The sequence below is a fragment of the Notechis scutatus genome, chromosome 6 (assembly GCF_049901735.1).
Source record: "Notechis scutatus isolate UNSWTSFEM ecotype Mainland chromosome 6, rNotScu1.2, whole genome shotgun sequence".
Classification (NCBI taxonomy): Eukaryota; Metazoa; Chordata; class Lepidosauria; order Squamata; family Elapidae; genus Notechis; species Notechis scutatus.
Window position 1 is genome coordinate 78,811,147 of NC_142014.1, and position 5,410 is coordinate 78,816,556.

General features: G+C 38.1%; 1 protein-coding gene across 3 annotated transcripts in view; it reads right to left on the bottom strand.

Moving 5' to 3' along the window:
* The window catches only part of CHCHD3 (coiled-coil-helix-coiled-coil-helix domain containing 3), a 423,433-nt gene that overhangs the window by 135,299 nt on the left and 282,724 nt on the right, over positions 1-5,410 (bottom strand). The window lies entirely within an intron of this gene.

Genomic DNA, 5,410 nt, shown 5'->3' on the forward strand with positions numbered 1-5,410 from the left:
TAGTTTTTCATTAGCTTTTAAGTTTGAATTTCTTCCCTCCCCATTTGTTTAAAATTCTCCAAAGACAGGACATATGCAAAAATTGCAAATTGCCATAAAGTAGAGCTGCAAATTGTAATGGGAAATTTTAACAACAAAAAAAGAGCAATTGACAGACTGAGTCAAGTCTTCAAAATTAGCAAGTTTAAGACATGTGGACTTCAAACTCCCAGAATTCCTGAGGTCAAGTTTGAAGACCCCTGGATTAAGTTTTCTGGAAAAAAAAGTCTCAATGCAATTTTCAACCAGATGTTTGGGGGGTCAGATGCCCCCATTAAAGTCCATTCTCTGTCCCACACAAATTTGAAGGAGCAAACTTGCAATCAAATTTAAAAGGACATTCAAGGGAACATTTCTTCACGATGAAATTATTTTATCAACTATACTGGCACTTTTATGGGATGCAAATAGCAGTCTCTTTTAATCAATCTTAATAAACTGAGCTTCTTCAAATAACTAGGTTATGAACTATTTCATAGCAACCTGTCTGCCCTGCATATTGCCAAAGGCCACAGCAACAGAACCGGTTAATTTAGGCTCAAAAAAGTAAAAATGGTAGCCATAACAGTGAAGGAAAAGTTGCTTTTGTATTTTGTGTACATTAAAAATCAATGTTTTTGTAAATTGAAGGCAAGCAATATAAATCAAGATTTGTTCAAATGGCAAATACTGAAGGAGACCCCACCATAAATGTTACATATTGAGATTTGTAGAGGTTTATTGTTAAAGAATAAATAGGAACATCAAGTATTTTAATCAGAAATTTGAGGTAATTTTGTGACACGGAGGGCAAGTGTATTTATTCAATAGGAAAAAATAACTACCAATTCCAGAGTAAATTGTTGGAAAATTAAAGCCAGACAATACCAAAGCTAGCAGCAGACCAAATAGTCATTTAAGAACTAAAATTTGGGAGCCAACTTATGTCTGACATTGTGTAGAAATCTTGAAAGAGTATTAACTATGTTTACTGCTTTATTTTCCTTTTATTAAGATAGGTACTTGTGTCACACTTCATATTAATGAAAAATCTGCCATCACTACAAATTTGAAAAAGCCTCGCCTTTTCTACCCACCAGAGAAATAATGAACTGAAAAAGGAAGAAATGAAAGGGGGAATAGCAGAAGTCTGTGGAACAAAACCAAGAGCTAGGAGTATATTTTTGGCAAAATGAACTGGAGCCAATAAAAAATGGGCTACAAAATTAAGGACTGTGTGTGTATCAGGAAATTTTGTTAGAAATGTTGAAAGGCCCTTAGAAGCTGCAAGGCAGCCATTTTTATTAAATGTGGTCCATCTTTTTCTTGAAAATCCACCCAAATCCTTTAGTAAATTTTAAAGCAACCCATTTTTCATCTTTGAGAAGTTTTTTTCCATCTTTGAGAAGTTTTGCAAAAGCTTGAAGTCCCAGCTGCAGATGTTTTTGCTGTAACAGCTCCTTCATATCTCATTGCAAAGCTTTTAAATTTAATTGAACCATTACTTTTCCTTTCCAATAGAATTGCTTTCAAATTCTGCTTTTTTAATGATTCTGCAATCCCCCACACACACACACCCCCATTGAGGCATTTTCAGCATTAACTGAAAAACAGGATTACTTTAAAAATACTAAATTTTTCTGCTCAAAAAAAAAACAAACCAAAATTCTACAGAAAACCCAGGTACAGAAAAACCCAGTAAACCAACTTTGAACTAAGTTTGTTTTACGGAGCTTAGCATAGAAGATAATGTGTACAGAAAAGACTTAGTTGAATTTAAAAGTGAAAAACCCAATAAGCGTAGATTTGGTTGAATGTTTAAAATAAAAAGACATAGAAACCCAGCCAGAGGTTTAGAAAAACCCAAATTCGGGTTTGAAAACATTCCCAGCAATGGCAGCTTTTGTTTTTATAAATAGGCTTTTCTTTCTTCCACTTTTCACTAAGAAAAATTCCCAGTAAGTGAGACTGAATGTAGGAAAACGCTGTATAAAAATGTTTTCTTGATAAATAGATATTCAGGCTTCCTCAATGAAAACCTAATTTCAGAACGAACCGAGAATAACTAAAAGAACTGCAAAACAGGCCTCTAACGCGACAGGAAAATAAAAAGCGATTTGTCCGACCTAACCACCACCCGCTGCCTCCTTCCCCAGAAATGAGCCGAGACGGCTCTGCAAGCAAGGGAAATATACTTCAGGACTATACCAACGTCAAAATGAAAGGGGGGGTTCGAAAGAGAAAACTTTCTTAAATATCTTGAAGGGACATTTCCAGCCAAATCTCCTAACTGCTGTAATAAAAACGTATTGATAATAGATTGTGAGTCGTTCCAACCTTGTGGCATATTTTATTTCATGAGCCGAAGTTGCAAGCTGTTCTTCCACCCACCCACCCCTCACGATCTCAATTTCTATTTGGAACATTCCATCCCGGGCCATATTCTCAAACCTTGTAATTACAGTGGAAGAAGTAGTTGCAAATTCTAAAGGGGACTTTTAAATTGTATGCAGAAAAAAAAAGGGGGAAAGAAAGCCTGAATTTTGCCCTGATTTTCTGTAAAAGATTCTCAAGTCAAAAGGATTGTCTGCAGAATTTTGCTGAGAGGGCAGTTGCTCTGCAGAAATACATTCTCCCTTTGGAGGAAAAACTGCAATTTGCAATGCAAAATCTGAAAAGATATTCCCTGCTGACAGAATTATCTTGCCTTAACCTCGACGACTGTACATTTTTCACTGTATGCAAATTGTATTTTAGGCAAATTGTATTCTCTGTGTGCACAGTTGCACTTGAGTGCCTTCCTTTAAATAAATCCTCTGACATAACAAACTCACTATCTTCAAATAATATTTGTGCTATAAAGTATGCCTACCCAAGGCATTGATAATACTGCCTGTTCATTTGGCCAAAGGCGGATAAATCAACAAAGTTCTTGCATTTTGTCAATGTAGGTTAGAAAAGTCAAAATGGCAGCTATTACATTGCAAGTGAAATGTTGACTGTTTTTAATGTACATTATTAAAAGACACATTTGACATCTCTGAATTAAGGGTGGAGGAACACTACCACTTTGTTCCAGAAGATTTTTCTTTTAAATTCAGGTTAAATTTTAAAAAAATGTTTTTTTTTAAATTCAGGTTTTGACATAAAATGTTCTTGTCTTCTTTCCACTGTTCAATTTTGGTGAATAAAGGTGGCTCATAAGGGTGGAAAAGATAAAAATGCATCAGTTCAAAAGAAAACCAACGTACCCGACGAAAAGACCCAAAACCACACAATATTATAATCTTAATTTTTATAAAATGATGCATTGTTGGTATTTGACCCTGGAAAAATTGTCTGAAGTGCATGAAAGTACTTCTTCATAGTTACCTTGAAAATGTGAACAAGAGGTGACTTTTTAATCACTCTCAGTAGATACGTAAAAAAGCTTTTAAAAATGGATTCAAACACATACATTAATTTACAAGACTTTAAAGATTAACATACAACTGTAGCCAGAGATGTTTTTGGGACCGATTGACATGGAACTTCAAATTTTTGTCCCCAAAACTGGGCTCTTGCTTGGTATCGAAGCCGATAAGCCACTGGACGCAAGATGTGGTACAAAATTACGCTTTTATTTTAGTACCAAGATATAAGGACCCTGGCTCAAAAGCTAACCAAGGGCCTCGATGAGAATCTTACAGCAATTTTTATAGTCAAGGGGTGGTCGCATTCAGTCCTTTGCCCTTCCCCCAATAATGCATGCATAACAGATAACATTGATTGATTATTTGGATCTCAGCCCCCTACATAGCTAAATGTTGTGTCACCTGCGTTTCACCCCAGGTCACGGGTATCTTACAAAGTGCCCTAGTTTCATGTGCCAGCTATGTGGCTTTTGGGGTTTTTTCATATAAGCAAGCTATTCTTGTTCCTAATATCCTGGCTAGTGGTTTAAGATGCTAACTTCTGCCTCGCTAAGAATGTGCAGTTCCAACCCCTTTCCTATTGCAGAGCAACTCAAGGTAGCACACCCCCACTCCCCACAACCCTCCTCCTTCCGCAGAGAAAAGCAAAAAGCAGTTTTAAATTTTTGTCTGAGGGAGCAGCCCCCAACCCCTGCAAACCCCCCCTTCTGTAAAGAGAGAGAAAATAGGAAGGAGCAAGAGAAAATGTTTTTATCAGAATTCATATTCCTCACTCTTATGTCCATTCCATCCATACCCGGGTCCTATCTCCACATATGACCCTTCCTCTGATCCCCAGGGCCTCCTCTGAACATACATTCCAGCACCTGATCCTTCAATAACAACAACGAGACTTCTATATGCAGAAAGGGGGAATGGTTTGATCGACAGAAAAATCGATGACGAAGACTATGGAGCCTGCTGACAAGTCATAACAACAACCCTGTGAGGTGGGTTGGGCTGAGAGTAAATGGCCCAAGTTCCCTCAGCCGGCTTTCGTGCCTAAGTCAGCACTAGAACTCCCAGTCTCCTGGTGATAGCCCAAAGTCACCCAGCTGGCTTTCATGCCTAAGCCAGGACTACAACTCACTGTCTCCTGGTGATTGGTTCAAAGTCACCCAGTTGACTTTCATACCTAAGGTGGGACTAGAATTCACCATCTTGTGTTGATTGGTCCGAAGTCGCCTAGCCGACTTTCAATGCCTAAGGTGGGACTAGAATTCGCAGTCTCCCAGTTTGTAGCCTGGACCTTCACCACTAGACTAAACTGTGGAAAATATGTGCAAGAATGGCTCGCGCTATGTTCATGTTCTTTATGAATGATAACATTTGGGTTTGTTGTAACACCATTTTGGGGGCCTACAAAACTAGGTTTCTTGGATCTTGGTCTCACTTATTGATTTATTCACTAGATGTTTATCCCACCTTTATTAATTTATAAGTAACTCAAGGCAATGCACATACAAGAATAGATATGGCCAGGCTTGGAGGGATAGAACCGTAAACATCAGGATGAAGTGAAATGAATTGAAAAGATAAAGACAAGGATATCTCTATTTGCATATTTCGGTCCTCGCTGCTGGTGTGACAGTTTTCCTTGGCACAGAATTTGGAAATCGTTATCATTGGCAGAACACATAAGCTGGGATGATTGACATGCAGCTTCAGCTCTAATGCCTCATGATTTTAGAAAGAGCTGGTGCAATAGAAGGTAATATTGTGGGTCAGGTTTTTCAACCGGATCGGTGAACAGTTTCCTCCCACCGTAGCTCGGCTGAAAGAACCCTTGTTTGAAAAATGAAACTTCTTATTTGAGTCGGATGTGTGTGTGTATGTTTCTCTCTCTTCAATTTCTGCTCCTTGCAGGGTGAAGAAGGCGTTAAGCGTTGGGAAGATACGATCAAACATCTTTCTGCAAACTGGATCTCCAGAAAAGAGAC